This window comes from Salvelinus sp. IW2-2015, linkage group LG5 (genome assembly GCF_002910315.2).
Source record: "Salvelinus sp. IW2-2015 linkage group LG5, ASM291031v2, whole genome shotgun sequence".
NCBI classification, from domain to species: Eukaryota; Metazoa; Chordata; class Actinopteri; order Salmoniformes; family Salmonidae; genus Salvelinus; species Salvelinus sp. IW2-2015.
This window is the reverse complement of record NC_036844.1, coordinates 31486067-31508640: the sequence shown is the minus strand read 5'-3', so window position 1 is coordinate 31508640 and position 22574 is coordinate 31486067. Positions and strand designations below refer to the sequence as shown.

Below are 22574 nucleotides of genomic sequence, written 5' to 3'. Positions count from 1 at the left end.
ATCAGACGTTAATTTGGGAATTTCTTTCCTTCTTAATGCGATTTAGCAATCAGTGCTGTTTGTGACAAGTAGGAGGGTCGGTATAAAGAAGCAAGGCCTTGATATGGCTAAAAAGACCAAGTCCATATTCATGCAAGAACACTCAAAAGCAAAGAGAAACGACAGGTCCATAATTACTATCTAGACATTTGTAAGCGTCATGTCAATACGAACATATAAGAACTTTTACAAGGTCTAGATCTTCAAGTCAGTCGCAAATCAAACATCTAAGCGCTATCGATGAAACTGGCTCTCATGAGGACCCCACAGAAAGGAAGACCCAGAGACCTCTGCTGCAGAGATAACTTCATTAGAGTAATCACCTCAGAAATTGACCCAAATAAAATGCTTCACAGAGTTCAAAACAGACACATCTCAAACATCACTGTTCAGTATGGAGACGCGGTGGTGGAATCAGCCTTCAAGTCAACTTACCTACCAAGAACCACTACTAATTAGGACACCAATTAAGACAGAGCTTGCTTGGGCACATAGATACGCCAAACGGAGTAATGGACAATAGACCTGCTGGAAATCTGTCCTTTGTTCTGCATGACCCCCTGTATATAGTCTCCACATTGACTCTGTACTGGTACCCCCTGTATATAGTCTCCACATTGACTCTGTACTGGTACCCCCTGTATATAGTCCCGCTAATGTTATTTTACTGCTGCTCTTTAACTACTTGTTCCTTTTATTTCTTATTCATATTTTTTTAACTGCATTGTTGGTTAGGGACTTGTAAGTAAGCATTTCACTAAGGTCTACAGCTGTTGTATTTGGGACACGTGACTAATAACATTTGATTTGAATTGAAATGCTTGTGTTGGGTTCCTGGGGTCTTTCTGTACAGCACAAGGGACTTGTAGGGACACTTCTGATGGAAGGGGAGAGTAGCAACCTCTGTACAACAGTGACCTCGTCAAGACAAGAGGCCTGAGCCTCTTGGTGTAATGGTTAATTGTTGGACTGATAGTCACAGGCAGGGGTCATGCACCCCAAAAATCTGAGGGGGCACAAAGTGTGCGAGGATGGCTATGGCGTGGTTGGGAAGTTCCCCGTCCAGAAGTTGGAGAATTTAGCATTTTTCAAACCCCTGAAACAGTCTTTCTCTGAAATCTAGAGCAATAATAATTATGCCAATTCAATTTTTATGCATATCTAAGCGTACCTCTTGAGCTGTCTGTATCCTCCTGACTGACTGGTGGTTCTTTTTTTAAAGAATCTAAATATGCTTCTCTGCGTCTCATCGTCTCTACAGAAATCTGGGTAAAAGACACAGAAATTAGAATCTTATTCAGTTCATTTAGTTATTGCTTGCTTTTCTAAAGACTAACAACCTTGCCAGCAGGCATGCCAGCTACGATAGTTAGACAAGCTAGCTATCTCTAACTTGATTGATAGCCTGAAATGGCTTCTTCATAGGTACCTAACCTCATAACTAGCTATCTGGGCTAGCTAAAGCAACTTCATGAAATTGCTAGTTGGCTTGTACTGTAGCATTTCAGAGAAACAAAACCCCCCAAAATATATATATACTTTTTTTTTGGTGTTGTTTCTCTGAAATACTATATATATATTTACTAAATATATATATATATATATATATATTTAACAGGTAAAAATCTGAGAGGGCACATGCCCCTTATGGGCATGACGCCTCTGGTCACAGGGACCTATTGGGTGCAAGTCCCAATAGGGCTACCTCTACTTTTGCTACAATATCATAAGGACAAATAGAAAGGGAATGGAAAGGGGGATACCTAGTCAGTTGTACAACTGAATGCATTAAACTGAAATGTGTCTTCCGCATTTAACCCAAATGGTAGATGCATTGCAAAACCATGTCATAAAATAACTGACTTTGGGCAAATTTGAATAGCTTTTACCTATGGATAAACTGAAGAAACTTAAATTAAAACCAGTTTCCAAGGTTTGAATATGTCCTAACCTGATTAAATTGTGACGGAAGGAAATGACTAGGCTGCGTTCACACAGGCAGCCCAATTCTGATCGTTTTTTTCACTAATTGGTCTTTTGACCATTCACATCAGATCTTTTTCAGAGCTGATCTGATTGGTCAAAAGACCAATTAGTGAAAAAAACGATCAGAATTGGGCTGCCTGTCTAAAGTAGCCATGTGACCACGCCACATAAGTGATAGCCTACTGCAGGTGCATATCTCTCACTTTAATGACTCCAGAAGATAAACAGTAAGCAGTTGCAATACCTTAATCAAAGTCTTCCATACCTGTAGACCTACCGGAGTTGCAGAACTTGCTATTTGTAAACGACAGCATGGCTCAGGCTTTGGAATGCATCTTTCTTCCTTTTTGCCTGACAACCCGGCTTGTTGAAAGTAAATGAAACACGTGATTGTAACCATAGATATCCTATTAAATGACTATCTATTCTAATTCTTAATTATATGATTCTAACAGCAGGCTAGGTAATAAATAAACCAAGTTACCAAGATGCCCAGGGGCCTGTTGCACAAAAGTAGAATTAAGACATCCGGGATAAATGACTCAGCTGAGCTCAATGAAGCCAAAACATGTGCGTCCAGGCTTAATTGGTTGCACAAAGACCAAGCCAGGATGAGCAGACACGGATTCATTAAGCCAGGTGAAACCAATCCTGGATAGGTGCGCGCTCACGGCTCACTCAAATAGACCCCGCCACAGATCACAGATTAACTGATTTACCATGGCAACTAGAGCCGCGTACTTTTCCCCGTCGGAAGCACAAATCCTCATGGAGGCATACGAGGAGGTAAAATATATAATTAAGAAGAAAGGCAAACACCGCCACAGTGATAAAGCAAAAGAAAAAGCGTGGCAAAGTATTGCAGACCGCCTGAATGCGTAAGTAGTGCACAATTACACACTCACCGCTCCGCTGAAACATCACAATTACAATTCAAATATTTAATTCACATCTCCAAAATGCAGTGTACTGTAATTATGAAACGGTTAAATTTTTAATTGAAATGCACTGCAGATATGAGTGAAATTGTGTAAAGTAACTCCATCACACTGTATAAAGCTATGATTAATTTTTTGATATTTTTACTGAAAACAAGACAAAAATACCAAGTAATTTTTTGCAGTGTGACTCCATTAAATGTGTGTGTGTGTGTGTGTGTGTGTGTGTGTGTGTGTGTAGATTAAACATGAACGGGCCAAAACGGACATGGCAGCAGGTCAAAATCAAATACAAGAACATTCTGCAGAATGGTATGGTCCCTGACTAATATTTAACAAAGCACAAGCATATATTGTACCCAGAAGGTGCCTGCTCACACATTGTCTGTACTGTTTTAGCAGTGAAAAAGAATACCCACAGACAAGGCATGGGTGGTGGGTCACCAAAGGCTGACCTTACCCCAGCAGAGGACCTGCCTTGGAGCTAAATAAAGGCAGGCCCGTCTTAGAGGGGATCCCTGGGGGGAAAGAGACGAGCATAGGTTCCTCCCAAGATGCCACCCGCTTCATTCAAGGTATGTCCTTCCATCTCTACATGGGATACAACCACATTCATATTGAATCAATTTGGACTGTCTGACTTTGGTTTACCTATTGCCTTGCAGTGTCTGGCAGCACTGTGTTCCTGTTAGAGCCACCAGCACAAGCACCAGAAGATGCTGATCCAGTGAGTACTCCATCAAAGGCATACTGTAGGCCTGGCATGTCTTGTCTACTAGCTTCAATATGAATCCGATTAAATGTGATAGGGGTGAAGGCGCCCAGTGCAGCAGCAACAGCACATGATGGAGACGATGATGAGGGAGAGACCATCTCTCTGGATTCCAGAAGGCATGAGGTATCATGTTAAGACTGTGGAAAGTACTATTTACTCTACAATGGTGAGGAGTCCTCATCAAAATCAAAAAATCTAATTTATTTTACAGGACCCAGATGCTATACAGTGGGAAAACCAGCCTGGCAACATAGTGCGTATTAATAAAAGGACACCACATCCTGCCAAATTCCAGCTGCGCTAATTGTATTGTGTTCACAGAGCTCACAAGCTATCAGAAGTTGTATGGCAACCACCTCCGGCGCCAAATAGAACTGGCAGACATAGACATTCAGTACAAGAAGAAAAAGATGGAAAATCTTGCACTGGAGTCCGAAATAAAAAGAGGACAATTAGGAAACTGGACCTTGAAATAAAAAAACTTGAGAGGGAGGTGAGATATGCCTTCAATGTACACTGTATGCTAACTGTAACACAAATGTATTAATCATTATTTTCTTCCTCCCCCAGCTCCAAGAAGATGACACAGCTCAAATAAAAAATTAGGTATATTCTCGTAAAGTCAAGTGAGCCATGACATATGAGCTCTTATTGTGAGCACACAGGACGGTGGCATCTTTCTAAGGTTTTTTTATTTTCCCAGCAATCAGTACAACCAAGTCATCGTTATAAGGCATCGCCCTCTTTTGCCCACCCCCCAGCACCAGGTGTGGCCACTAGCCTATATGAAGGCCCAAAATTGTGTGTTCCTTTCTGCTCTGACAATGGCATGCCCATTCGTGCGAGATGTGGTGGATGAAGAAGCACTTGTGCTGAGGAGAGCCTTCAGGCGAGAAAGGGTCTTCAGGGACCGGTTGGACCCACTGGCCTTCCCTGATGACCATCTATATGAAAGATACAGGTTTTCTGCAGATGGCATCAGTATCTATGCAGACTACTGGGTCCCAGGATTAAGCACCGCACTGCACGGAGCCATGCACTGAGTGTGGAGCAAATGGTTTGTGTGGCCTTGCGCTTTTTTGCTAGGAGGGCTTCCTGTACTCAGTGGGGGATGCAGAACAGCTGAACAAGGCCACAATTTGCCGCACAATAAGGGTGTGTGTCTGGCTATCAAAGCATTAGCAGATGTCTTCATCTCCTTCCCTGGCCACAGAAGACTCTGTGACATCCAAGAGGAGTTCTATAGGATTGCAGGTAAGAGGATCTACAAATTACAGGACAACTGTTAACACATAGTAGGATACTCATTACTTTGTGTGACAGGTTTCCCCAATGTCATTGGTGCAGTGGACTGCACACACATAAGATAAAAGCCCCCTCAGGTGCCCATGAGGCCGATTTTGTGAATAGGAAATCCTTTCACAGCATTAATGTTCAGGTGAACATAACTTTTTGATATTGTCCATTGACGAACACTCTGCATTGCCAGTGATGTGCATTGATTGGTGTAATATTCCTCATCTTATGATTTCAGATGGTCTGCAATGCTGACTGTGTGATCAGCAATGTTGTGGCAAAATGGCCTGGCTCAGTCCATGACTCCAGAATCTTTCGGGCCTCTGAAATCTATCAGTGCCTATCACAAGGTAAGCCACACAACCCTATTTATAACCATCATGGCTGTGTCAAGAATATCACTGTGTTTATGAGGTAGTAATGTATGAGATTTTGTGTTGACAGGTGAATTCTCTGGTGTGTTGCTGGGAGACAGGGGGTATGGCTGCCAGCCTTTTCCTGACACCTTTCACAGACCCCAGGAAGCACAGCAGGCCTACAACCATGCCCATGCCAGGACCAGGGCCAGAGTTGAAATGACCTTTGGCCTCCTGAAGGCACGCTTTCACTGCCTTCACAAATTAAGGTCAGCCCTGTTAGGGCATGTGATATTACTGTGGCTTGTGCTGTCCTCCACAATGTGGCCTGCCTGAGGAAGGAGAGGGCCCCCAGAGTGCCACCAGCCATGGACTGGACAATCCGGCAATCTTCCCTGATGACGACAGTGGTCGGCTGCTGAGGGGACCAATATGTGTTGAATTATTTTAGTTAGTATGTGTGCTTTCAATTTTGGTTAAATATGTCCTGCGGTGGCAGAGGAATTTGGGTTTTTTTGGGTTCGTTTTTTGACGAATTTGGCCTCTTATGATGTTTGTGCCGGTTATTACTGGTGTAATTACAAGGGGCTGCAGGGAGGCTACTGCATCCATTCATTTGTCTGTTCAGTTGATGTGTATGGATTTGTCCTGCATTTATTTTAGTGTGCAGACATGCAGGGTGTGTTATATACAGACCTTTGAATGTGTATGTATCATTTTGTATAATATGCTTGGATTCTGTGCTTTCCATCTTGTAGAGTCACTGTGACTTCAGTTTCGAAAGGAGCTGATGGTTTACCTGCTTTGTTTTGTCCTTATTCAATAAAGGAACATAATGTTACACATTGTGTTTTTATATTCATATGGAATGTGTATTTGTTTATATGACAGAGTACTAGGGCCACACTGAAGAAAAGGGATAAAGTCATAAATTTATGAGGCTGGTTCTTTCTGCAGAAAAGCTACATATTGTTTTTACAGTTTTGATACTTATGACAATGTGATACTTAATATTCTGGCACATCAGCATGTCTTTGTTTATGAAACCATACTGAAGTACAATTTCACGAAATGCCCCACATCTGTCATTTTAACAACTGTCCTCCTTTAAAACAACTGGTTACAATATTATGACTTGTGTTTTTTTCCCCTCTGTGGCCCTAATATTCTATCATTTTATATATAGCCTTATAGTCTATGGGAAACTGTAAATTATCTAATGATAGCAACATCATCTAAAAATCATTTTTTATCCAAAATCATTGAAATTAATGATCACAAACGTTTAAATAATAACAGTGGGTCTAGTTATATGTGATAACAATGTATAGTGAGCAGTGAACTAACTATTGGTTTCCATTTGTGGTGACTGCTGACTGACATTAGGGATGAGATTAAATAGATCCTGGAATTTAGCCTGGTCTGGAGCAGGCTAGCTCCACAGAATAAATCTCCATGGTAATTTATACCATAACATATCCTCCTGCCCCCTATCCATCTTTAGTGCAACCGGATTACGGATCAATTGAGCCAGGATCACCAAGATATCCTGGCTTAATCCCTTATCCTAGTTTTGTGCAACAGGCCCCTGACCTCCTACCCTGCTCCCACAAAGCATGGTTGGCTGAGTTATGAAATTTGCAGCACCATTGTCAATTAGACTAAGCTTAAACTTCTTAGATGCCTGATATTGTAACCTTTTGCAATTCTTTTAAATAGGCGTATATGGTAAATATATTTGATTGGAGTCATTTAGCAGACACTCGTTTCCAGAGCGTCTTACAGTTAGTGCATTCATCCTTTGGAAATATAAGTCACCTAGAAGTAATTATATCATTGTTACTTTTTTGAAATGTGATTGCTGCTGCTGTGGATTTTATAAGGTGGCTGGCAACCAACTTTAAGATGCATTACCGCCACCTACTGGACTGGAGTGTGGACCAGAGACATGGAATTCATTATTCTTGTCTCCTTAAGGAAACAAAATACATAATTAAATACTACATCCCCTGAAGATTTCCCCAGCAGTTAACTTATGCTTGGCTCCTCAATTACTCCATATATCTGATAACAATCTCTCTCTTTCTCTCCCATATTCCTGGCACTGAAATAGCACGTCTTCCAGTGTCTTCATCTCCTCCTGACAGTGATCACACCTCCCAGTCAGATGTTTTCCTACCAATTTCAATGTACTGTTCAGCCTTGTGTGTCTCAGCCTTGTAATTTTAACATTTTTTTTTACCCCTTTTCTCCCCAATTTCGTGGTATCCAATTGGTTGTTACAGTCTTGTCTCATTGCTGCAACTCCCATACGGACTCGGGAGAGGCGAAGGTCGAGAGCCGTGCGTCCTCCGAAACACAACCCAACCAAGCTGCGCTGCTTCTTGACACAAGGCCCACTTAACCCAGAAGCCAGCCGCACCAATGTGTCGGAGGAAACACCGTACACCTGGCAACAGTGTCAGCATGCACTGCGCCCGGCCCGCCACAGGAGTCACTAGTGCGCGATGGGACGAGGACATCCCTGCCGGCCAAACCCTCTCCTAACCCGGGCGACGCTGGGTCAATTGTGCGCCGCCCCGTGGGTCTCCCAGTTGCAGCCGGCTGCGACAGAGCCTGGACTCGAACTCAGAATCTCTAGTGGCCTTAGACCACTGCGCCACTCGGGAGGCCCTCTCAGCCTTGTAATCACACTTTCCTCCCTTCTCTCTCGACCTAATGACCTCCCTGCCCCCACCTTCTCCTGGATCTTATACAGGTGTCTTCCCTTTCCCTCCCTGTTGCACAACTGTTGCTATTTGTTTTTAACAACAGTTTTTATCAACCTCTTGGCTTCTGCTTTTCTGATTGACATTTCCATTTCAACATTAGGATGTTTAAGAACCAGCTTGGCGATAACATCCACCTCCTCATTCCCCTCTACTCCCACATGAGCTGGTACGCAGAGGAACATCACAAATACCACCATCTGTCTCACCCTACAAGCACTGCAACATCTCACACAATACATCCTGTCTGCTCCGATACACAAATGAATTTAAGCTCATCAGTACTGCACAGGAGTCAGAGCAGATGTCTGGCCTCACATCCTCCACCTACTCTGCAAAAAAGAGTATGGCCAGCAACTCCATTTTGTAAACAGATAGATGATTCGTTGCTCTTTTTGTCACTGCCACCTGAAACTCAGGAACACTAAAAGCTGCACCTGTCCTCCCTGTTTTATGGTCCTTAGATCCATCAGTGAATATATTCCAGACAGCATAGTATTGAGTTCTTAAATGTGTACTTACAATATTTACTGTATCTACTCCTTCTTCACCAGCTCTTACCCTGTCAAGCATGCAGCGTTGCCACTGGGAAGGTCCTGACTGTTCCACTACATATTCTTAGAGCTTGAGCCTGGATTACATCTAGCTTTTTTTTTTTAAGATGTCGGAGCTGCTGATCCATATGCTACACTACCATAGTCCAGTGATGACCTTTATAGCGCTATATATAAACGCTTTCAATGGCATTCTTCTCCCCGCCACTCCATTCCTGACAGGCATTGCATTACATTCAATATTTTCTGTCCTTTGATAACTACTTTGTTAATATGTTCTGTCTATGTAATTTGAGTGTCAAACCAGACCGCCGAGAACCTAAACACTCGCACCCTCTCCAGATTTCTCCCGTACAGCTTCAGGCATATTTCCTCCCCAAACCTATCTTTTAGTAAAAAACACGGTCAACTTCTCTGATCACTTCTTGAACTCTCCCGGCTGTATGGGGAATATTTCTCGCTCTCTTTCACAGCGCCCCGTCATCCAAACACAATGACCTCCCAATATCTGGTCAATCATAATAGAGAATAACAAAGGACTAATCACACTTCCCTGGAGGGTACCATTCTCTACCTCGTAACGTTTTGACAAGGAGCTCCTCACCCTCACTTGTATTGATTGTCCAAAAAGTCCTTTATCCAGTTAAAAAAACCTTCCTCCAAACCCCATGCTTTCCAGTTTGATAAACAGACCCTCTTTCCACATATCATAGGCCTTCTCTACATCAAAGAAAATGGCTACCACCGCCTCCTTATTTGCCTGTGCCTCCCATATAACTGACTAAACCCAATACAGGATCTGTCGTTCCCCTGCCCAGGATCTATCGTTCCCCTGCCCAGGATCTATCGTTCCCCTACCCAGGATCTGTCGTTCCCCTGCCCAGGATCTGTCGTTCCCCTGCTCAGGATCTAGCGTTCCCCTGCCCAGGATCTATCGTTCCTGAACCCATTTGATTTGGTGACATTAGGCCTCTGCTCTCCAGGAAGTATGTCAGCCTTTCTGTTATCATCCTTTCCATAAGTTTACAGACATGAGGTGTCAATGCTATTGGCCTATAACTTGATGGATTAGTAGGATTTTTTCCCCAGGTTTCTGTTTCGGCACCACTACTGCCTGCTTCCAACTGTCAGGCAGCTTCCCTTCCTGCCACACCGTATTGTAAAAGCCTAATACTTTTGTCAGAGAGATGAGCCATCATGATGTAACACATCTAATCCTTTCCAGTAAATGTTACCCTAGCTTTAGCTATCACTCTCTTCATCTCATCCGATGTAAAAGGGGCATTGAATGCATCCTCCACCACCTCTTTCTGATCCAGAATCCCTGGACGCTCCCCTCTGACACTCTCTTTTGCACTCTGATTATTTGAGCTGTCCGTCTTCACAAATTCCTGGGCTAACGTCTTTGCCTTCTCCATGTCTCTCACTGCAACGGTCTCTGCACTTTTCAGCACAGGGATATCCCAATCTCGTCTGACCCCACTCATCCTCTCAATCATCCCCCATACCTGTCCCACAAGAGTAATCCTGCCTGTTTCCACAGAACCGACACCAATACTCCCTCTTAGCTGTCCTAATGGTTCTCCTTAATACTGCTTGAGCTTTTTTTTATACTGTATCAATTGCTGGTAGCTATGGGACCTTTTCAACATCCTGAAAGCCCTGTTCCTGCACTTCAGTCCGCCTTCCTCCTTCTCCCCCATGTACCCATGGGTATCACCTGTCTTCCTCCTTCTCCCCCATGTACCCATGGGTATCACCTGCCTTCCTCCTTCTCCCCCCTGTACCCATGGGTATCACCTGCCTTCCTCCTTCTCCCCATGTAACCCATGGGTATCACCTGGCCTTCCTCCTTCCCCCCCTGTACCCATGGGTATCACCTGCTTCCTCCTTCTCCCCCCATGTACCCATGGGTATCACCTGCCTTCCTCCTTCTCCCCCATGTACCCATGGGTAATGCACCTGCCTTCCTCCTTCTCCCCCCTGTACCCATGGGTATCACCTGCCTTCCTCTTCTCCCCCATGTACCCATGGTATCACCTGCCTTCCTCCTTCTCCCCCTGTACCCATGGGTATCACCTGCTTCCTCCTTTCCCCCATGTACCCATGGGTATCACACTGCCTTCCTCCTTCTCCCCCATGTACCCATGGGTATCACCTGCCTTCCTCCTTCTCCCCCCTGTACCCATGGGTATCACCTGCCTTGCAGCCCCTACTACTGCTTCTTACTGCATCATTCACTGTTTCTATATCTGCACTGAGATCCACCTGCAGCAGCTCCTGTTCACTCAGCTCCTGAAACTGACCCCATTCCGCTTTCCCAAATATCCATCTCCTCATCCCATTTCCTGTTTTATCTTCCACCCTCATTGCTACAGTACACATGTGTCACGTTCTTGATAATGGACGGACCAAGGCGCAGCGTATGTAGAGTTCCACATCTTTATTACGGTGAAAACTTCAAACAAAAATCAATAAACCAACAACGAAAATGTGACATCAGTGGTGCAACAAGCACAAACACAATATCCCACAAAGCAGGTGGGAAAAAGGGCTTCCTAAATATGATCCCCAATTAGAGGCAACGATTACCAGCTGCCTCTAATTGTGAACCATACCACCCAGCCACATAGAAAATCAATGACTAGAACACTCCCCTAGTCATGCTCTGACCTAAACACCATTGAGAACCGAGGGCTCTCTATATGGTCAGGGCGTGACAACATGATTGGTTAGTGATCCCTACCAGTAGATTCCTCCCATAACTCCCAACTACAGTGCCTTGCAAAAGTGTTCATCTCCCTTGGCGTTTTTCCTATTTTGTTGCATTACCACCTGTTATATAAATAGATTTTTGTTTGGATTTCATGTAATGGACATACACAAAATAGTCCAAATTGGTGAAGTTAAATGAAAAAATAAAAATTGTTTCAAAAAAAATGTTTTATTTAAAAACGGAAAAGTGGTGCGTGCATGTGTATTCACCCCCTTTGCTATGAAGCCCCTAAATAAGATCTGGTGCAGCCAATTACCTTCAGAAGTCACATAATTAGTTAGATTGCACACAGGTTGACTTTATTTAAGTGTCACATGATCTCAGTATATATAACCTGTTCTGAACGGCCGCAGAGTCTGCAACACCATTAAGCAAGGGGCACCACCAAGCAAGCGGCACCATGAAGACCAAGGTGCCGCAAACAGGTCAGGAACAAAGTTGTGGAGAAGTAGAGATCAGGGTTGGGTTATAAAAAAACATATCAGAAACTTTGAACATCCAACGGAGCACCATTAAATCCATTATTAAAAAATGGAAAGAATATGGCACCACAACAAACCTGCCAAGAGAGGGCCACCCACCAAAACTCACGAACCAGGCAAAGACGGTATTAATCAGAGAGGCAACAAAGAGACCAAAGGTAACCCTGAAGGAGCTGCAAAGCTCCACAACGGAGATTGGAGTATCTGTCCATAGGACCACTTTAAGCCGTACACTCCACAGAGCTGGGCTTTACGGAAGAGTGCCCAGAAAAAAGCCATTGCTTAAAGAAAAAAATAAGCAAACACGTTTGGTGTTCGCCAAAAGGCATGTGGGAGACTCCCCAAACATTTAATAAAAAAAAATAAAAAATGAACCTTTATTTAACCAGGTAGGCCAGTTGAGAACAAGTTCTCATTTACAACTGTGACCTGGTCAAGATAAAGCAAGGAAGGTAAATTTAAGCTTTTTGGCAATCAAGTAAAATGCTATGTCTGGTGCAAACTCAACACCTCATCACCCAGAGAACACCATCCACACAGTCAAGCATGGTGGTGGCAGCGTCAAGCTGTGGGGAGGTTTTTCATCGGCAGAGACTGGGAAACTGGTCAGAATTGAAGGAATGAAGGATGGCACTAAATACAGGGATATCCTTGAGGGAAACCTGTTTCAGTCTTCCAGATATTTGAGACTGAGATGGAGGTTCACCTTCCAGCAGGACAATGACCCTAAGCATACTGCTAAAGCAACACTCGAATGGTTTAAGGGGAAACATTTAAATGTCTTGGAATGGCCTAGTCAAAGCCCAGACCTAAATCCAATTGAGAATCTGTGGTATGACTTAAAGATTGCTCTACACCAGCAGAACCTGTCCAACTTGAAGGAGCTGGAGCAGTTCTGCCTTGAAGAATGGGCAAAAATCCCAGTGGCTAGATGTGCCAAGCTTATAGACACATACCCCAAGAGACTTGCAGCTGTATTTGGTGCAAAAGGTGGCTCTACAAAGTATTGACTTTGGGGGGGACGAATAGTTATGCACGCTCAAGTTTTCAGTTTTTTTGTCTTATTTCTTGTTTGTTTCACAATAAAAAAAAAATATTTTGCACCCTCAACATGGTAGGCATGTTGTGTAAATCTAATGATACAAACCCCCCCCAAAATCTATTTTAATTCCAGGTTGTAAGGCAACAAAATAGGAAAAATTCCAAGGAGGGGTGAATACTTTTGCAAGCCATTGAACTTGAGATTAGAGTAAGATCCTGAGCAGATTAATTTCCAATTACTGGGTCAATCTTGTTTCCCTGGCCGTCATTAAGGCACACAAGCCCTTTCTCATTGAGTAGTTCCTCCAACACTTGTCCATTCACATCAGTCCGTTACTCTCCCGAGAGTGTACTGTGGGCATTAAAATCCCCACACCTCATCAACCGTCTCCTATCTTGACCTTCTACATTCCCAAGGGCCATCAACTCTAATCTCTTACACGGGTTGTAAAAGTTCACTATTACCAGATTCCCCTCTCCCAACCACACCTCCACCACTACATACTCCTGCTCAACTCCCTCTCCCACAAGCCTATATGGGTTCCCCCGCATTATAAAGGTAACACTGCTCCCACTGCCACCCTATTTCTACGGACTGCAACGTAAGCTTGTAATACAAAATCTAGAGTAGGTTTAAGTCATGTGTCCTGTAGACATATCACATCAGGTTTAGCTGGTAAATCCTCAAGAAACTGTTTATTGTTTCTTTCAACAATGACAAGCCACCGGGGTCTGACAACTTGGATGAAAAAATTACTGAAGATAATAGTGGACAATATTGCTACTCCTATTTGCCATATCTTCAATTTAAGCCTACTAGAAAGTGTGTGCCCTCAGACTTGGAGGGAAGCAAAAGTTATTCCGCTACCCAAGAATAGTAAAGCCCCCTTTTACTGGCTCAAATAGCCAACCAATCAGCCTGTCACCAACCCTTAGTAAACTTTTGGGAAAAATGGTGTTTGACCAGATACATGCTATTTTACTGTAAACAAATTGACAACAGACTTTCAGCACGCTTATAAGGAAGGACAATTCAACAAGCACATCACTTACACAAATGACTGATGATTGGCGAGAAAGTTATGATACAAATATTGTGGGAGCTGTTTTGTTAGACTTCAGTCCTGCTTTTTACATTATTTTTGGAAAAACGTATGTGTTATGGCTTTACACCCCCTGCTATATTGCAGATAAAGAGTTACCCGTCTACCAGAACACAGGGGATGCTCTTAAATGGAAGCCTTTCCAACATAATCCAGGTAGAATCAGGAATTCACCCAGGCAGCTGTCTAGGCCCCTTACTTTCTTCAATCTTTACTAATGACATGCCACTGACCTTGAGTAAAGCCGGTGTGGCTATGTATGTAGATAACTCAACACTATACACATCAGCTAGTGAAATCACTACAACACTGAACAAAGAGCTGCAGTTAGTTTCAGAATAGATGGCAAGGAATAAGTTAGTCCAAAAACATTTCAGAAACTAAAAGCATTGTATTTGGGACAAATCATTCACTAAACCATAAACCTCAACTAAATCTTGTAATAAATCATGTGGAAATTGAGCAAGTTGAGGTTACTAAACTGCTTGGAGTAACTATTGTTCAGTCGTGTGGTCAGGTGCCACAAAAGGGACCTCGGAAAATTACAACTGGCTCAGAAGAGGGCAGCATGGCCTTTAAATGTACACAGAGAGCTAACGTTAATAATATGCACATACATTTGTGGATCAAAGTGGAGGAGAGATTGACTTTATCATTACTTGTTTTTGTTAGAAGTGTTGACAAGCTGAATGTACCGAGGTGTCTGTTCAAACTATTAGCACACAGCTCAGACACCCATGCATACACCACAAGACATGCCACCAGAGGTCAAGAACAGACTATGGAGGCTCACAGTACTACATAGAGCCATGGCTACACGGAACTCTATTCCACATAAGGTAACTGATGCAAGCAGTGAAATTGGATTTTAAAAAACATATAAAAATACACCTTCTGGAACAGCACGGACTGTGAGAGACACCCACAGGCACAGACACACATGCAAATGATAAGACACATACTCTACACACACGTACACATGGAAGTTGTATTGTAAATATGTGGTGGTGGAGTGGTGGCCTGAGGGAACACACTGAATGTGCTGGGTAAGGTGTTATGACATGTAATGCAAGTAGTATTTTAAACTGTATTTAACTGTCTTATCTTGCTGGACCCTGGGAAGAGTAGCTGTTGACAGCAGTACCGGATCTTCAAAGTTTAGTAGCATTGACAGGCTATCCACCTTCTTCCCTTCTCATGTCATCTGGAGGCGCCTTGCATCAATAAGAGAACCTTTATTTCTTTCATGTTAACAATTTTAACAATTTCTGGAACTCCCGTAATAACTCCCGTCATCTACTGCCGTCCGGTTTGATCCACTGCTTGAGTTTGAGAGCCTTCTCATGCTGTTTAGCATCGATACACACCACCACCACCAAACTTCCATCACGAAAACTCTTGGCAGACACAACTTCTCTTACTTTACTCTTCAAATCACAAGCCAATGCGATCAGACTTACCGCCATGACTCCACCATTGTCCTTAAACTTAACCAACATCTTGAACTCCACTTCTCTCCATACAACACTGTGAACCAAACCTCCCTCATCACTACTCTCCCCTGAGCAAAAGATCCTCGGTCTTCCTCTTCTTCATATCTACATGCCCTACTCTTCCTCCACCTTTTCCCCCTCCACCGCTACACACCATCCAATCCTCCTCAACCCCTAACCCCTCCTAACTTTCCATCCATCTCTGCTCCAGTCACAGCCTGGTGTTACTCAACCGTGTCAACATTTAAAAAACCTGTAGTTTTCCAATCCGAATCAGACACTGTTGATTCACAAACCCAACACCAATGTGATTGGTTGATTGCTTGCTTGCTAATAATCTTGTAGACCAGAGACTTCCGGCCATGCACAATTAGGGGAGAAGGGTGCAATTGCAGCCCGCAATTCAGGGCACGCCTACATTCCGGCATCTGCAAGAACCTCTCTTTTAACTTCTATTGGTCAATTTTTAAGATAGGACAGGTAGGATGTGATCCAGTACAGTAGGTACCAAAACGTTGGATACCAACTGCCGCTAAAAACCCCATAGAAGAAGAAGTAGAGGCAAGGGTCGACAACAGTAGACCATGTCCTCCGCTCCCACCTGTCGGGCACCTTTTTCCTGCAGTTCTGTTAACGACGGCGAGGGCAAGAATTCAGCATGCGTGAGCGAAGGACACTGTGTGCTAGCTAGCTAACTAGCAAGATAGCTAGTACACAGTGTCTCCCTTACCTCCCGCCTGCTGTGTACTAGTGGAGTAGCTTGTGGGAGGTGGGGGTGACACTGGTAGACAGTGTCCCTCGCCCCCGCCTGTCAGGCACAGTTTTCCCGCAGTTCTGTTAACGGCAACGAGGGCAGGTGTTCAGGTGGTGGAAGCGAAGGACACTACCAAGCTAGCGAGCACACGGTTTCCCTAACTGGCAAGCTAGCTAATTAGCTAGCACATGGTGTCGCTCCTGTCTACTGTGTACCAGAGTAGCTAGCCGGAGGCGGTGGTGACTGGTAGACCGTGTCCTTCGCCCTCGCCTGTTGGGCACTGTTTTCCCGCAGTTCTGTTGACAGGTGAGAATGGCGCTGGAATGTATAGCGGACGTTTTACGGGCTCCTGACTAATTCAGCTGTTTTGTGTTTTTTTTTCCACTGTTAACTTTTTTTGTACATCTTTCTGCCATCGTTTCCTATGACCGGAAATAGTTTTTGGACATCAGAGCATCACTAACCTCGATTTGGATGAAGATTTCTACTTCAATGAGTTGGCGGGACAGGACATACTCTCACCCCGGACCAGGCCTTAATCCCTGACACGTGGAAGAGAAAGAGATGGTGATATAGAAGCCGACGTGGGGGGTATCCTGATGAAACTACGGAGGCAAGTAAATCATTGCCTCCACCCTATTCTATTGGCGAATGTACAATCACAGGAGAACAAACTGGATAAGCTCCTTTTGAGAATGTCCTATCAACAGGACCTGAAGAACCATAATATCCTGAACAAGGACATGGATATTATTCTAGCTGGTTTTTCTATGCATCAGAAGGACTGAACGGCAGCGTCAGGTAAACTCAAGGGTGGAGGTGTGTGTCTCTTTGGAACAGCTGGTGCGCAATCTCCAATATTAAGGAAGTCTCGAGGTTCTGCTCGCTGCGTTAGAGTACCTTATGATAAGCTGTAACCATACTATTTACAAAGAGAGATTTCATCCAAATTTTTGTAGCTGTTTATTTACCATCAAAAAAGATGCTGGCACTAAGATCGCACTCAATGAGCTATTTAGGACCATAAACAAACAAGACAATGCTAATCCAGAGGCGGCGATCCTAGTGGCTGGTGATTTTAATGCAGGAAAACTGAAATCCGTCTTACCTCATTTCTACCAGCATATCCACAGCCACGTGCAACTAGAGGTGAAAACACTCTAGATCACCTTTACTCCACACACAGAGACACATACAAAGCTCTCCCTCACCCTTCAGTTGGCAAATATGACCATAACTCTATCTTTCTGATTATAAGCAAAAACTCAAACATGAAGTACCAGCGGTCAATACGGAAGTGGTCAGATGAAGCCAAACAGGCAAAGCATCAATACAGGACTAAGATTGAATTCTACTACACCGGCTCTGACAATCGCCGGATGTGGCAGCGCTGGCAAACTATCACAGATTACAAAGGGAAACCCAGCCTCAAGCTGCCCAGTGACGCAGGCCTACCAGATGAGCTAAATGCCTTCTATGCTCGCTTCGAAGGTAAGCAACACTGAACTTTTATTTTTTATTTCACCTTTTATTTACCAGGTAGGCCAGTTGAGAAAAAGTTCTCATTTACAACTGCGACCTGGCCAAGATAAAGCAAAGCAGTGCGACAAATACAACAACACAGAGTTACACATAAACAAACATACAGTCAATAACACAACATAGAAGAAAAAATGTGCAAATGTAGAAGAGTAGGGAGGTAGGCAAAAAATAGGCAATAGAGGCCTATTTTAAAATAATTAAAATGTAGCATTAATACTGGGGTGATGGATGTGCAGATGATGATGATGTGCAAGTAGAGATACTGGGGTGCAAAAGAGCAAGAGGGTAAGTAATAATATGGGGGTGAGGTAGTTGGGTGTGCTATTTACAGATTGGCTGTGTACAGGTACCGTGATCAGTAAGCTGCTCTGACAGCTGATGACTAAAGTTAGAGAAGGAGATATGAGTCTCCAGCTTCAGTGATTTTTGCAATTCTTTCCAGTCATTGGCAGCAGAGAACTGGAAGGAAAGGCGGCCAAAGTAAGTGTTGGCTTTGGGGATGACCAGTGCAATACACCTGCTGGAGCGTGTGCTACGGGTGGGTGTTGCTATGGTGACCAGTGAACTGAGGTAAAGCGGGGCTTTAGCTAGCGAAGACTTAAAGATAACCTGGAGCCAGTGGGTTTGGTGACGGATATGTAGTGAGGGATAGCCAACGAGAGCATACAGGTCGCAGTGGTGGGTAGTATATGGGGCTTTGGTGACAAAACAGATGGCACTGTGATATACTACATTCAGTTTGCTGAGTAGAGTGTTGGGAGCTATTTTGTAAATTACATCGTCGAAGTCAAGGATCGGTAGGGTAGTCAGTTTTACGATTGTATGTTTGGCAGCATGAGTGAAGGAGGCTTGGTTGCGAAATAGGAAGCCGATTCTAGATTTAATTTTGGATTGGAGATGCTTAATATGAGTCTGGAAGGAGAATTTACAGTCTAACCAGACACCTAGGTATTTGTAGTTGTCCACATATTCTAGGTCAGAACCGTCCAGAGTAGTGATGCTAGCCGGGCAGGCGGGTGCGGGCAGCAATCGGTTGAAGAGCATGCACTTAGTTTTACTAGCATTTAAGAGCAGTTGGAGGCCACGGAAGGAGTGTTGTATGGCGTTGAAGCTCGTTTGGACCATGCGTGAGAACACCAGCCATTCCTGACGACTGTGTGATCACGCTCTCTGTAGCCAATGTGAGTAATACAGTTGAAGTTTACATACACCTTAGCCAAATACATTTAAACTCAGGTCAGGGCTTTGTAATGGCCACTCCAATACCTTGACTTTGTTGTCCTTAAGCCATTTTGCCACAACTTTGGAAGTATGCTTGGGGTCATTGTCCATTTGGAAGACCCAGTTGCGACCAAGCTTTAACTTCCTGACTGATGTCTTGAGATTTTGCTTCAATATATCCACATACTTTTCCTGCCTCGTGAAGCCATCTATTTTGTAAAGTGCACCAGTCCCTCCTGCAGCAAAGCACCCCCACAACATGATGCTGCCACCCCCGTGCTTCACGGTTGGGATGGTGTTCTTCGGCTTGCAAGCATCCCCCTTTTTCATCCAAACATAACAATGGTCATTATGGCCAAACAGTTCTATTTTTGTTTCATCAAACCTGAAGACATTTCTCAAAAAAGTACGATCTTTGTCCCCATGTGCAGTTTCAAACCGTAGTCTGCCTTTTTTATGGCGGTTTTGGAGCAGTGGCTTCTTCCTTGCTGAGTGGCCTTTCAGGTTATGTCGATATAGGACTCGTTTTACTGTGGATATAGATACTTTGTACCTGTTTCCTCCAGCATCTTCACAAGGTCCTTTGCTGATGTTCTGGGATTGATTTGCACTTTTCGCACCAAAGTACGTTCATCTCTTGGAGACAGAACGCATCTCCTTCCTGAGCGGTATGACAGCTGCGTGGTCCCAAGCTTCTAAAGCCATGACATCATTTTATAGAATTTTCCAAGCTTTTTAAAGGCACAGTCAACTTAGTGTATGTAAACTTCTGACCCACTGGAATTGTGATACAGTGAATTATAAGTGAAATAATCTGTCTGTAAACAATTGTTAGAAAAATTATCTTGACATGCACAAAGTAGATGTCCTAACCGACTTGCCAAATCTATAGGTTGTTAACACGAAATGTGTGCAGTGGTTGAAAAACAAATTTTAAGTGTATGTAAACTTCCGACTTCAACTGTACCTTTAACATTCACAAGGCCAGACGAATTACCAGGACAGGTATTTAGAGTATGCGCCGACCAGCTGGCAAGCGTCCAGACCACCATAGATCCACAGATGACACAATCTCTATTGCACTCCAAGCTGCACTTTCCCACTTGGACAAAAGGAACACCTATGTGAGAATGCTGTTCACTGAATACAGGTCAGCGTGCAACCCCATAGTGCCCTCCAAGTTTATCACTAAGCTAAGGACCCTGGGACTGACACCTCCCTTTAAAATTGGCACCTGGACCCTCAACACGGGGGCCGCTCAGGGGTGCGCGCTTAGTCCCCTGCTGTGCTCCCTGTTCCCCCACGACTGCGTGGCCATGGACGACTCCAACACCATTATTAAGTTTGCAGATGACACGGAGGTGGTAGGCCTGATCACTGATGACGATGAGACAGCCTATAGGGAGGCGGTCAGAGACCTGGTGGTGTGGTGCCAGGACAACAACCTCCTCCTCAACGTCAGCAAGACAAAGGAGCTGATCGTGCACTATAGGACAAAGCTGTAGTGGAGCGGGTTGATAGCTTCAAGTTCCTCAGTGCCCACATCACTAAGGATCTATCATGGTCCAAAAACAGCAACACAGTCATGAGAGGGCACGACAATGCCTCTTCCCCTTCAGGAGACTGAAAATATTTGGCGTGGGCCCTCAGATCCTCAAAGATCTACATCCGATTGAGAGCATCTTGACTGCTGCATCACCTCTTGGTATGGCAAGAGCTTGTCATCTGACCGCAAGGCGCTACAGACGGTAGTGCGAACGAGCTCCCTGCCTACCAGGACCTCTATACCTGGTGGTGTTCGAGGAAGGCCCTAAAAATTGTCAGACTCCTGTCACCCAAGTACTCATAGACTGTTCTCTCTGCTATCGCATGGCAAGCGGTACTGATGCACCAAGTCTGGAACCAACAGGACCTTGAACAGATTCTACCCCTCAAGCCATAAGACTGCTAAATAGTTGGTCCGGGTAGCTATGTGTTTAACTATTTAACTAAACTCAGCAAAAAAAGAAACGTCCCTTTTTCAGGACCCTGTCTTTCAAAGATAATTTGTAAAAATCCAAATAACTTCACAGATCTTCATTGTAAAGGGTTTAAACACTGTTTCCCATGTTTGTTCAATTAACCATAAACAATTAATGAACATGCACCTGTGGAATGGTCGTAAAGACACTAACAGCTTACAGAAGGTAGGCAATTAAGGTCACAGTTATGAAAACTTAGAACACTAAAGAAGCCTTTCTACTGACTCAAAAGAAAGATGCCCAGTGTCCCTGCTCATCTGTGTGAACGTGCCTTAGGCATGCTGCAAGGAGGCATGAGGACCGCAGCTGTGGCCAGGGCAATAAATTGCAATGTCCGTGCTGTGAGACCCCTAAGACAGCGCTACAGGGAGACAGGACAGACAACTGATCGTCCTCGCAGTGGCAGACCACATGTAACACCTGCACAGGATCGGTACATCCGAACATCACACCTGCGGGATAGGTACAGGATGGCAACAACAACTGCCCGAGTTACACCAGGAACGCACAATCCCTCCATCAGTGCTCAGACTGTCCGCAATAGGCTGAGAGAGGCTGGACTGAGGGCCTGTAGGCCTGTTGTAAGGCAGGTCCCCACCAGACATCACCGGTAACCATGTCGCCTATGGGCACAAACCCACCGTCGCTGGACCAGAGAGGACTGGCAAAAAGTGCTCTTCACTGACGAGTCGTGGTTTTGTCTCACCAGGGGTGATGGTCGGATTTGCGTTTATCGTCGAAGGAATGAGCGTTACACCAAGGCCTGTACTCTGGAGCGAGATCGATTTGGAGGTGGAGGGTCCGTCATGGTCTGGGGCGGTGTGTCACAACATCATCGGACTGAGCTTGTTGTCATTGCAGGCAATCTCAACACTGTGCGTTACAGGGAAGACATCCTCCTCCCTCATGTGGTACCCTTCCTGCAGGCTCATCCAGCATGACAATGCCACCAGCCATACTGCTCGTTCTGTGTGTGATTTCCTGCAAGACAGGAATGTCAGTGTTCTGCCATGGCCAGCGAAGAGCCCGGATCTCAATCCCATTGAGCCCATCTGGGACCTGTTGGATCGGAGGGTGAGGGCTAGGGCCATTCCCCCAAGAAATGTCTGGGAACTTGCAGGTGCCTTGGTGGTAGAGTGGGGTAACATCTCACAGCAAGAACTGGCAAATCTGGTGCAATCCATGAAGAGTACTTAATGCAGCTGGTGGCCACACCAGATACTGACTGTTACTTTTGATTTTGATCCCCCCCCCCCCCCCCTTTGTTCAGGGACACATTATTCAATTTCTGTTAGTCACATGTCTGTGGAACTTGTTCAGTTTGTCTCAGTTGTTGAATTTTATGTTCATACAAATATTTACACATGTTAAGTTTGCTGAAAATAAACTCTGCTGACAGTGAGAGGATGTTTCTTTTTTTGCTGCGTTT

At 44.4% G+C, this 22574-nt stretch overlaps 2 long non-coding RNA genes across 4 annotated transcripts in view; both read left to right on the top strand.

Moving 5' to 3' along the window:
• Positions 1-22574, top strand: part of LOC139027782 (uncharacterized) — a 663342-nt gene that overhangs the window by 594120 nt on the left and 46648 nt on the right. The window lies entirely within an intron of this gene.
• On the top strand, positions 2865-4821 carry LOC139027780 (uncharacterized). Of its 3 annotated transcripts, none has more exons than XR_011479944.1 (4): positions 2865-2903; positions 3205-3538; positions 3629-3861; positions 3950-4287. It is a non-coding gene; the product is annotated as an uncharacterized lncRNA (long non-coding RNA). The 3 variants fall into 3 exon arrangements; XR_011479943.1 differs by lacking the exon at positions 2865-2903 and adding an exon at positions 4309-4821 and having other exon boundaries at positions 3002-3538; positions 3950-4231; XR_011479942.1 differs by lacking the exon at positions 2865-2903 and having other exon boundaries at positions 3002-3538.